A 12908-nucleotide genomic window follows, 5' to 3' on the forward strand; every position below is an offset into this window, starting at 1 on the left:
CACTTGCAGCGGATGTGGGTGCTGTGGGCTACCAGAAAATGTTGGTAGAATATGTTCCTCTTGCTTGAGAGCACATTTCACAGTGAAACTAACTGATCATGAATAATTCCATACCACAGCCTTGGACCTTGTTTGTATCTGGATGGGAGGTATCAAGCAAGCCAAAATGCAGGGACAATGCTGGGAGCTGCACACAAGCATTCCCGGCTCCCAGTCAACCTTCCCTCTGGGACAACGAGCTGAAAACACTGTGCTGATGCCCTGCGAAGGACAGAAAACACATCAGGGATCTTCTGTCCTGGTTTTGGCTGGGATACAGTTAATTTTTCTTCTTAGCAGCTAGTGCAGCGCTGCGTTTTGGATTTGGTGTGAGAACAATGTTGATAGCACACTGATGTTTTTAGCTGTTGCTGGGTGATGTTTATATCAAGACAAGGACTTTTCAGTTTCTCAGGCCTTTCCAGCCAGAGGGCTGGAGGGGCACCATAAACTGGGAGGGGACATAGCCAGGACAGCTGACCCAAACTGGCCAAAGGGATATTCCATACCATAGGATGTCATGCTCAGTATATGATCTGCAGGGGGGTAGCTGGGACCTGTGGATCACTGCTTGGGGACTGGCTGGGCATCAGGGTGGTGAGCAACTGTATCGTGCATCACTTGGGTTTTTCCTTTTGGATTTTATTCCTGTCTCTCTCTCTCTCTCCTTTTCATTACAATGTCGTTGTTGTTATTATATATCAGTTATTAAATTGTTCTTATCTTAACCCATGAGTTTTACCTTTTTCCCGATTCTCCTGCCCATCCTAGTGTGGTGGAGGAGAGCGAGCAGCTGTGTGGCACTTAGTTAAGCCACAACACAAGCGCAGGCTGTAAAAGCCAGTGCAGTGGTCAAATTCAAGCCAGGAGGTATGAATTCCCAGTAGTACAAATTCTAATTGAAGTCAACTTGAAATAAAATTGAAACTGAAATGCAATTTCATTCATAACTTTCTTCTCTAGCTGATTGAATACCATTGTTGACCGCAGTAAATATAATTTGTCATCCACTTGTATATTTGGCAAACCTTTAAATCCTTGGTAATGAATGGAACTACATATACGTGAGATGATCGCTTTCAAACTTTCCAGGCAACTCCAAAATTTACACAACTAATTGACCTCGCTGCCTATTTGCAATATCTTGAAAACCGGCGGAAATCACGGTATTGAGTCTCCCAAGTGGTCCCCATGAAAATATTTTTTCTAATAATGGGAGAGAGGAAAAGAAATTGTTCAGAAAGGGAACTGTATAAGCCCTACAAATAAAAACTGAAGAACAACAGTTTCTAGATGGAGGAAGATCCCTCTCTGTAAAAAGCATCTGGGATTCCACCAAGCAGCCAGGGAAGATCCAAGGTCACAGAACCAGCAGAGATGCACTGATTTCAGTTCAAGGGGTTTTAATGTTTTATATGCAGTCAATATATCAAGTTTTTGGACCTCTCACAAAGGCAATATGTATTATATAATTTGAGGGGAAAATAGCTACTTCATCTTTGTTGAGTTAGTGTAAATATTTAGCAGCAAATTCTACTTTGGAAAAAAATGAGGATTCTGTGCTTAAGTGCAGGCCTTATATTCTGTCCTTTACTTTTATTACTTATGTGAATGCATGCTTTTCTGTAAGTACATGCATATGTACATATATTTAGTGACTAAAAGGAAAAGAAGATCACAGAAAATTAAGGCAAATGTATGTGACTGGATATACTAGTTTTACTCTGACATACTAGCTCACTGGTGAGTTGGATCTGAATAAGCTATGCCTGGCACACCACTGAAGCAACAAGGTAAGCAAAGGTGACTTCTATAACATCTGTAACATACACAGGGAGAATGGGAGGGATAATGACAGCATGTAATTATTTTCCTAGAGCCAATATGCCAGAGGGGAAATTTTTTCACGTCTCTAAACAAAAGGTGTCTTTTCAAAGGTCTAGATTTGCTTCACCATCAAGTGGGGACTTCCCTTGATGGGGAAATCTCTAGGTTCTCTGTCACAGCGACTTTCCAGCCGTGTCTGAAAGAGACTGGAGTAGCCCCTACAAATCAAACCGTTGTCATTAAGTTGAATGAATCACATAAAGTTCAATTTAAAGTTTTCTTAGCACACTGCATCTCTGTAAAAATACATAAACACAAACATAAAATACTAAATAAAAAACACAAATGGCAGCTCAGTACACTGCTATTCAATTGAAGTCAAGACACAGTTTCTTATGGTAAGCACAGAAGTGATTGACAGAAGTCCGATTTATAGAAATTGTAAAGTATAAGTGGTACTTTATAACTTCATGCAAAAACATCTTTAGCAGACTTTGTCCTAGTAACAGACACCAGTAAGCTGAATTGAAGAAAGACCAAGAAGAGAGGAAATTGTACTAGTTTAATTTTTTAAAGCACAATTAGCAAATTCAGTGGAAAATAGGGCTGGTCCTTAATGGACATGCTGACTTTTTGGTACCTTTTTTATTATTATTTCAAAATAAATTACTGAAATTTTATTTTAGCCTTCATTCCATGCTTTATGTCCCCACGCACTTCTAAAATTCCACCAAACCACAAATTAATTTATTAACAGACGAGCTCTTTAGCTTTTGCCCTCTGTTCTCAGAACTCAGCCATTCTAACCTGGAGCTGCTCACATTTCAAGGTGGCCAGAATATACACTCATTGGAAAACTTGAGACACACTCCTTTACCAGAAAATACCTTTGTCTTCATGTAAAGGTCTTCTAAAGCAACAGGACAACAAGAAGGTAGTAAATTTGGTGCAGACAGCATGACATAGCAGTTCACATTTCTGAGGGAAAGTTATGGCTCTTGGTATTTTCTTAGAAATTTAATGGAAAACCACAATACAAGTCTGGTCCATTGGCTGCCTGCCAGGAAAGCTGACACAGAACCCCATTGCTGGGACCACGCTGGCCCCAGGGAGCACCCAGGTATAGGGAATATAGGAAGAGTAAAATAAGAACTGTACAGCTTCACCCAATTTCTGAAGAATTAAAGGAAAAGTTGGTATGCATAAGGTCCAGAAGACATAGGAAGGATATCCAAATGGCCAAATTTTGTCTTTGTCAAAGCCCTGGAAAGCAAGGCTGGCTACTGATGAAGGGATGAATGAGTATACTCAGAGAGGCAGCAATCACCAGGGCAACAGCAGCAGTTGCTTCCACCGTTCTTCAGTTGCCCCAAGAGCATCTGAAGTCTCTCCCTAGCTCCACTGTATCTCATCTCCCAGTTCTTCCACCTTTATCTGCTTCTACCCAGCCTTGACATCTCTGGGCAAGTACTGGCACTGGGCTAGTCCTGGCTAACATGCTGTGTCAGTAAGACACCACAGAGAATGTGGTGGCACCACTCATGTGTGAGATGTTCTCAGCCACCAAGAAGGGAAGAATTTTCTGAACAGGCACGGAAATGAAACAACGTCCAGTTGCAGAATACAGATACAAGGAAATGAAGGCTCAAACAGCTCCTGGAGAAAGGGAGGCCCATGGGCTAGGCAGTACTTTCATTACTCATAACGTAGTTTCATTATGTATGTAGTCCCTTTGCTTTCTCTTACAACTTCCTTTCCAAAAGCTTGTGCAACACACATGCTAAGATACCATGCTACTACTACATTGGGAGCAGCCTCCACATTGCTGCCAAAGTCCTCAGGATCTGTCTGCTTCATGCAGCCTCCATGTTTTTTGTTGCATTTTTTAAGTGAGCTCAACATCTCTTCTCTTCCGAGTCCTTCAGCATAACCCTCAGCAAGGCAAATATAAAGAAAGTCAAACAAACCCGAGTATGCAGCAGGACTTAGATACTACTACAGCAGCCCAACAGGGGAAGGAAGGAAGCACAGGACTTCTAAACTTCTCCTTTCTCACAAGGTCTTCCTGTGAGGGCTTTTGCAGGCCAGCATTGTAAAGTGAGTAGCTACAGCATCAGGCTGCAGTCTGATGCAATCAATCCAGTACACAGGATTTTCAGACTCACAGCGTTCAGTTTTAAGGTGAGTACTTTGAAAAGCTTGTTGCTATAGGCTTTCCCCCCCCTAGTATTTACATGGAAAAGACACTATACACCAGACCTGAGCTCAATTCCTCTGCAACAGTTCCTCCATAAAAACAGTGACTGACAGAGGTTGTGAAATGCCTTCATCTTGTTTTGTAATGCACACTACTACCAGGAGTCTTAATATTGTTTATTAACAATATTAAACTAGCATGTCCCGGGGATCAACTCCTACAGAGTCATCTATTGGTGAGATACATCAGTTGAAGTTCTGTCACTAGGTTCATATTAGATTTAGCGGCAGTGGAGGTTCAAATCCCAACAAGTTAACTCATCCCTCCATCTTTCAAACTAGAAAGATGAGACACAGATGTGAGACTTCTTCTGAATATGGCTTCATTTCCAAGGAAGAGTTTTGGAAACACTGAAATACAACTTCATTAAAAACTAGGATAAAATCTTTTGGCTTCTCTTTTTTAGAGGAACTGTGTATGATTGCCGCTGTGCTCAGACTGCCTGCAATAATTATGTACACTGTTGCATAGCTATTTTAATTAATAGTAATATAGAATCTCTTAAACTGTATGAAGACTTTTGACATTGAATAAACTGCCAGTAAAATTGAAGATTTTTACATATGACAGAAATGGTATCTTGAACGATGGACATTGGCTTAATAAATGGAGGCAAACAGTAAAAACTGGTGTTACATTAGGTAACTTCGCTGAGCTGAGTTCAAGCTGAGCACTTAAATGTTGTTAAGAGTATGTAAAGACTTGTACCCAAGTCAGCATGAGCCCTTCTGTTGACAAAACAATGATTTCATTTATTATCAATAGTAAAGAATTACATCTAAGACTCACAGTCTTAGTTTCATTCAGGTTATTTGGTTTTGATTCTGGGTCTTACTGGAGACTTTTTCTTGATTTTCATGCCCACAGCTGTTTTCCTGTTACTCCTGTACTATCTCTATATGCAGAGAAGGTCATTTGGTTCGGAATATTACATACACAGGGAAATAAAGGCTCACTTTCTTAATTCTTTCACAGTTGCATGAAAACACTTGCATACAATCATTTCTCTCCACACACCTACACTCTTTGTTTAAGAACCAAAATTATTAATAAGATTTGGCACATGATATGGTACGATCTTGGGACCTGGGGACAGAGTTAGGCTTTCAAGCCTAAAGCCCAAGCGCACACACGCTGCCGCTGAACCCTTGGCTCTGAATGTGTCTTTCCAGCTCTAGGGGAAGCCAGAGGAAACCTCCCCGAGTCGCGCCTCTCACACACGGCAGCACTGCTACAACTGTCATGATTTCTGCTAGATGGTGCTGGCTCTGAGCCATCTTCCCCTTTACGTAACGCGCCTATCTGTCCTCCAGTGTGGAGGGGTTAGACGTATTGTGTAATACACTTTCAGCCTAAGCTATTCTTCTACAGAGCCCTCACCTGTGAGTTCTGCTGTGGGTAAGGAAAAAGTGATGTGTCTTTGACATCTGAGTAGACCACTGCCATTTCCTTCTCATGGCACAGATTCTCCACCTCAAGAGCAGCTCTCAGTGGGGTTCAGAAGAAGACAAATTGTAGCTGACGCCAAATGATGATGACGATATGGACACAAATTGCCAGCAAGCTGCTTGCATAGACAGATCTTGGAGACACAAACAAGCATGCATTCCCACATCTGTTTCAAACAACATAAATAGTATTTTCATAATTTTTTACATGTATCCTAGCATGTAATTGTAAGCAGGCAGTTTTCCAAAATACAATTGTTTTGTGGAAGTAGTGAAGCAAATAATCAGTGCTATCAGATACACAAAGAACTATTAAGATGTTCTTCTTCTCCAGAGACCTTTCAACATAGTGAAAGAATTATTTTAGGTTTTATACTGCTCCAGAGTAGCAAGTCTAGCAAGAAGGTTAGATATGGTAATCAAAACAAAACTGAAATTTGTCTTTAAGAACAACACTTTCCAAAAGCAATGTCATAAAGACAGGACACTGGCATTAGCAAGTCAAGTATCAACCCATATTAGAAACCATAAGAAGAGCTTTACAAGCATTACTTGCCATGTGCATGCACACAAAGAAATGAGTCACTACATCACAAGGGATGAAACAATTAGAATTAGTGAACACTGGAGGCAATATATTCACGCAACCTTAAGCAAAGTGTTGGCCCAGCACAAGTAAGGCTCAGCAAAAACCTGGCATATTTCCAGCAGGCCTGAAAACAATGCTGTACTTTGAAACGTATGGCTGGAGAGAATGGTTTGACTAAATGTCTCTGCAGCGTAACCACTGACAACCTGGGATGTTAAAGCAAGCAGTTCAATATTTGTCCTATGATTTTTATTAGAGCAATGACCAGAGGAATCCAAGTGTGATCTGTACCCATCATGTTAGGTACTCAATATTATGCAGGTCTGCCTGTACTACTACAGATAAAGTAAAAAGTACTGCCATAAAATGCAGAAGTTTGAAGGAGAGCAGTGGAGAGGTATCTTAGTCAAAGGTTTTGGTAGGCAAACAAAAAAAGGAAGAAACTGGTTTCTGTTAGTCCCAGGCTAAATGTTCCTGCTTGACTCCTGTCAAATCGGTAATAAAGCAGGTGACTAGTTATCCACAGAGGTTTCTATTATCTTTTTTTTTTTTTTTTAAACTGTATTCTATGACACATTTACACAGATCGGAAACATGGAGTGCATGTTCCTGTTCCTATTTCTCTCATCCTTCCATTGATGTTTCATTTTGTATAGCCTTCCCTACAGTTAAAAAAATCACTTGGGCCAAGAGACCACCGTATTTTGTGGCAGCAAGGCCTCCTAAGATCAGCTGAAAACCACCATCAGAACACAAGATTACTCAGTCACAGCATAGTTACCCTTGAGCAGGGAGCATCCAAGTTTCATCACTCTTGGGTGCTTCTCAAACAGGGGTGCACGATGCTGTCAGCCTTCACACCACGTTGACCGTGATTCCCCACAGTGACAGCAGCAGCAGCAGAGGTGCAACAGACGTGGTGTCTCTCCTGCAACCAGCTGGGGCAGAAGGAAGGCAGGTGTGAGCAGAGACTGGGAAACAGCCATGGATGCTTGGCTGGCCTTCCTCCCCTCACTCTCCTGGAAGACTTTTCTTGAGCACTAGCCTACCTTTTGAAATAAAAATTCATAATAGTCAACATTTTCATAACAATAATGCTTTAAAGCCCTTTTTTCAAAAGTAGCCTTTGGTTTCTGGTTGCCCAACCTGAACTTGCTCTCAACAACTGCCAATAGGTCTCTAAAGAATCCACTGGAACAGAGGCTGTGTGGCCCCTTGGGACACCCCCCATCTTTTTCAAGATAGGCATCCAAAAATTGAGATAAATTAACTTATATTAAGTGAATGAATGCTCAAAACAGGAGTCTATGCAACTTTCCCCTGGCCGAACAGACTGTCAGTGGCAGAGATGAGGTGTTCTTGCTTCCCAGTCCTGCACATATCTCCCCGACTGTTCTGCCCCTGAACCAAAATAATTTTCCATAATTGTATTCACTATCACAAATGTTAATACACACTTTTCCAGGTAAAATTCTGCTCCAATAGCAATAGTTAGAGAGGGGAAAAAAATTAAACATATCTTGCTATGCTATCTTCCCACAAGATAAAACTGCAGCAGTGAGTGATTCTGTTACGGGACAGAGCAATTACAAGGAAAAAAAAAAGAGGACCATGATGTCTTTTGATCCAAAAATTTGTGGAGAATCCAGAATCCTTTAGGTTGAGCATTTGAGTTTGCAGGGAGAAGAGAGGGAAAAGAGCTCATTTCTCTTTCAGTTTTCCACTTGGGGTTTTATTGTCAGCTTTGACTGCTGTATAGCAGCTGCTACACTGCTTTTCAGGTTGAGCCCCTGAACCACAGCAATTAATCACAGAACAAATTATTTGGGCTTGTGAGGTGGTGTGACGCAGGATGCTAAATGACAATAGGCCGCAGAAAAGGTCAAAAAACCCAATGGGGGAAGCAATGTACATGTTGAGTGCTGTGAGAGCTGTGCTGAGTAGCTGCACGGGTAACTGAGTTTGGGGGATTTCTCAGCTCTGCACATTGCTCTTGGGGTTTGCAATACTGCAGGCAGCAAAGAAAAAAGGGGGAGGGGAAGGGGCCAGGCAGTGCAGATGTACAGTAAGGAAGTAATTCTAAAGTGTGACAGCACTGTTGCAGCGGTGGTGGATCTGCACGACTAGTTACAGTGCTGCAGGGAAGTAAGTTTGTGCTTGAGCCTTTTGTGTAGGAGGCCCAGGCACAAACGGGGATACCCCACAGCAATGTAAAAAAAAAAGAAGTATGCATATAGCTATGTGATTAATGCCGCTTAGTGCATGGGTCGTATCTCTCTGAACCACACACTAGTCTTTCCCAACTATGTCATGCAGACCATGTGTAGAAGCAATCTAATGGGGTGCACTGAGATGATTTTAGTTCACATTAAAGCAACAAACAATATTTCTCAAACCAGAACTCTAAAAGAGTAACACCAAGTACAGGCAAATCATTGAATTCACAACAACTTGTATGAATATGTAAATTTACATCACCCTAAGGTACCACCACTCTGCCACTTGCCAAAAAACTCTTATTGCTTGGTCTGCAAGACTGTAATATTCCACCTTGCAGGGCAGCTTACCAAGCCAGGTTCTGCACATGTACTGCAGTAACACCTCCTTCTGCGGGAATGCCTTTCTCCTTTCCGTGCATGGGGAGGAGGCGTGTATGGGCAGCGGTTACCCTTCTGTTAAGTCACACTGTCACACCTCTGGTGACTGCAGTCCTGAGGGGGTGCAGGTAGCTATCCAACGTGGTAACACTCCAGTCCTGCTCAGGCTTACATTACACGTTTAGTATTATAAAAACTTGTATTTATCCGAGCGCATCAGAAGAGTGAGCATCACAGCCCAGGCCTGCTTCAGGTGTGAGCAGCCCACAGCAGCGCTTGGGCCCTGGCCTGGCAGGGGCTGGGAGGTTGGGATACAGGCAGCCGTTCTGCAGGAGGTCACTAACCAAAGCCCGGCTGCTCCTCAGCACAGCCCCTTTGGTGGCTGCAGCCCACACTGGAACAGCTAACAGAGAAGAGCCAACATGGACATCCAGGCAAAGAGGTGTCAGGCTCAGGAGTCACAGAGCCACAGAAAGGTGGCGTACCTACAGCTAGGCAACAGTAATGCAAGAGCCAGTAATATCAAGAATGAGTCTTGAATCATCTGCTTCCCCAAATATTTTGGCACATCCCGAGTGAACAGCTACCCACAGCCCCCTACTCCCATACCGAGAAGCCAGCATATATCTTTTCCTGAGTGTGCACATGCCCATTTTTTAATTTTCCCTCTTCTATGTTATAGTCCAATAATTAAGACTGGATGTCAAATCCTGCCTCCCCAAAGATTTTACCACAGGTTTCACACTTCAGGGCACCTCAGCCACCAAGTTCCATGATATTGCAGAAGAGCAGGAGGTGAGGATGGGGGAAGGCAGGGCACCTCCATGCTGAAGACTTCAACCTGTAGAACAGACCTGAGGAACCAGCAGCTCTCACACAGCGAGGCTGTAGCCTGGTGGGTGGCCCTGTTAGTGCAGAGAAAACTTTGGATCCCAGCTCTGGCTCCAGGGTCCATCCCACTGCTTCGCACTACACAGCCATGACCTAAAACATTCCTGGGCAAATCCTAAGTCAGAAAGTTTCCTCCAGGTGGATTTCAAGCATAACAGATTGGCCAGAAGAACATTTTAAAGGGCTGAAATTTTGCACATAGGCAGATTGGAGGTGGCTATATCTTTTGCTGAGTCTCCCTTAGTCTCGTAAGCATCAGTTTGCCTATCCATCAAATATGAATTATTATTCTTTGTATCAAATACTATAGCAACAATATCTGTTCTATGAGTAAACTGTAAATGTACAGGTGAAGTTCAAGATATCTACATTCTTTGCCTGACATATAAAATAGGCCAAGAAAGGATGGTGGAGCTAACAAAATAGCTGCCCAGCAGAACCATGCAAAAACGCAGTGATGAAAAGGAGCCATGAAATAAATCTAAATGACGGCACGTGTAGGATGAGCATCCACCTACATAAGTATCTGGCAAACACAAGAAAGATGTTGACTAATTCCTTATTTGTTTTGCAGCTTCACCGACAGAGGGGTGCATCTACGTACCGCTCAGCGTGTCTCCGGGAGCTGAAGGCATTTCGCAGTAAACCTGCAGCAGCGCCGTTCTCGGCTCTCCAGCACCCTCCTCTGGGCTTCGCCCAGGCAAGCACCGTCCTCCCCACTGCTCACGCTGCCTGAATTATTTAGTGCCAGGACGCTAAAGACAGCGAAACGTCGCTTTGCTCCTTTTGAAGCCTTAGAGAGTCTTTGTGGCACAAATTCGGAGGAGCCTCTCCCCAGAATTATGTCCTCTGCATAATTATTCTTTTGAACAACAGCTAAATGCTTGGATTTGGTTTGAAAATAATCATCACTGACTTGCTCACTGTTTCCAATGCCAGGTTGTTAATCTTGAGCCTTGGTAACAGACTGTGTGTTAAAACAATTTTACTTTGATGACTTTTTTACCTTGATGGTTAACATTCGAATCATGAGATGATGTGTTCATGTACAGCACTTGATCCCATATTATAGTTAAATTCCAAACCAATGAAAGGCTCAACAGTAACCAGGAAGCAATCACCACATTACTGTCTTGGGCACATCCCATAATGAACCTTGCCAGGGTGAGTTCATGGCACGCTCAGCAAGTGGGTGCTCCCTCTCATTTTCCCAGCTTTCTCCTCATGCATAGAGGGACTTGTCAGCAGATGTTTCAGACAAGTACTCTAACATGTAAGAGGAACCTGCAAAAAACCCTTTAGAAAGAATATCTAAAATTAGTTGTGTCTGAAATACATTATGTCACACACCACTGGACTCACCAGAGGCAGCACCTTATGTACCTGCTGATGGCAAACTAGAGTTTATCAGCCTTACGGAATTTTCTTTATACCCCACCACAACAGACTTCAGCCAGCAGCTGGCCTCCTTTCCAGCTTCACTTTTCAAATCTAAAGAAACATCAACTTGAATATGAAAACAGAATGTCAACCTGATGTATGATCTTTTCTCCATAATAGAGAAAATGTAAATCGTACATCTGGGATAGAAAATAATCCAATATAGTGCAATGACTATAGAAACAGGTCTCCCAACATTTTGTTTCATCTAAAGTGCCTTCTCCTGAAACCAAACCACCTATTTATTACTCCTTAGGTACCAGTTAATATTCATTCTGCTCCATGTTTACATGCACAATTCCACAAGAAGTTCAAGGGAGAGTGCAGACACATCCTATTGCCTTTTGCTATCACGAATGGGGAAAAGAAAGACAGTCACACTTGGCAGAGGTTCTCATTACTCAGACGCAAAGGCAAATCCTAGATCTACTGTGCTATACATACAAAGACTGCGTCTATAGTCAAATTTGAAATCCCAGCCTGTGTTCAAAGGAGTATCTCAAGCCAGGCTTCTTGATCAAAAAGTACAGAGAGATTACTAATTTACAAGTAACAAATTCATGTATCCCAGAGTTTGTACTTGAATGAAGTAATCTTCCTAATTCTTGGCAAAAATCTGCCAGCAGAAGCTACAGTTAAGTTCAAACAGATGAAAGCCTTAAATATGTATTTAATTTATATCCTTCAGTAGTGTTAAATATTTAACATCACAAGGTTTAAAAACAAGCTAAACAACCGTAATAGTTGTTGCAACAACTGTAATGTAAATAACAGTATCCCTGTTGATGTTTTGCTTTTCATTTAGAGATACTACAGACTTGTTAACCCCAGAGGTTAACATTTTCAATTTCTGTTACTCACTACCAGACAGAGAGACTGAGAAGAAAACCAGGTCACAGTGAGAGGCTGTTAGTCATGCAGTCTTCCTGCTTCCTTCCTTCCTGTTGCACAAGCCATCAACTCTTCTGCTCTAAGGAGAGAGATCATTATGAGGGTGACCATCATTTTTATTACCTGACAAAAGAAACTTAGGAATAACTACAGTGTTATTGTGGCACATATGGGGGTTACAGACCGATGCAAAAATATTTTCTGTAGCATATTACTCCTCAATTTTATTTTTTTTCCCATTTTCAGTGCAGAATCACAGTACCCACTGGTTAGAACTGCTCTCCCAGTAGCCGTGTGCTCTGCTGTAGTCACAGAAAACTAATATCAAATAGTATTTCTCTTATACTAATGATATGTTAGCACTATTTTTCCTTGCTTCTTATTATTACTGGTGACAAAGGGTCTTAAAACATTTCCTCTAGGACAGAACTTGCATCAAAGATTAAACACATGTCCTTGGTGAAGGCTTCACTTCTGCTATGAAGACAAACCCTTGCACGGGGCACTAGAGGGCACAACAGGTACCTTTTGGATACATCATACTTTACAACTTCATGTATTACTCCAGAGACAGAACAATGAGTACAATAAACTTAATCCTAGGAAAGGGCATAAGGAAAGCTAAAACAGTTCCTGTACAGTTACAGACAAATTAATTTATTTTCTAAGATAGACAACTACCTTGCACCCTAACCCACGTTTTTTAATTTGTATGATGAAAATGCACACACACTCAAATATATTAGCATTTATATCAAATATGATATTAGCATTTATATCAAATATGATATTAGCATTTCTACATGAATTTATACAACAGATATTAAAGATCACAAAATTGTGTGCTGTGCCATCTGATAAAGTAGGCAGGGCGGGGAGAAAACAGAATGCTAATCTAGCTCAATTGCTGAAGGAAACAATCAACCTAA

At 41.8% G+C, this 12908-nt stretch overlaps 1 long non-coding RNA gene across 3 annotated transcripts in view; it reads right to left on the reverse strand.

The window, feature by feature from the left end:
* Positions 1-12908, reverse strand: part of LOC308060803 — a 37407-nt gene that overhangs the window by 17345 nt on the left and 7154 nt on the right. For 2 of the 3 annotated variants that reach the window (XR_013926895.1, XR_013926897.1), the window contains exons 2-5: positions 11950-12058; positions 10253-10944; positions 6942-7209; positions 5504-5738 (exon numbers count right to left, since the gene is read on the reverse strand). This is a non-coding gene — a long non-coding RNA (uncharacterized lncRNA). The remainder of the gene's footprint in view (positions 1-5503; positions 5739-6941; positions 7210-10252; positions 10945-11949; positions 12059-12908) is intronic. The other variant, XR_013926896.1, reaches the window with a different exon arrangement.

This window comes from Falco punctatus, assembly GCF_963210335.1.
Source record: "Falco punctatus genome assembly, chromosome: 3".
Classification (NCBI taxonomy): domain Eukaryota; kingdom Metazoa; phylum Chordata; class Aves; order Falconiformes; family Falconidae; genus Falco; species Falco punctatus.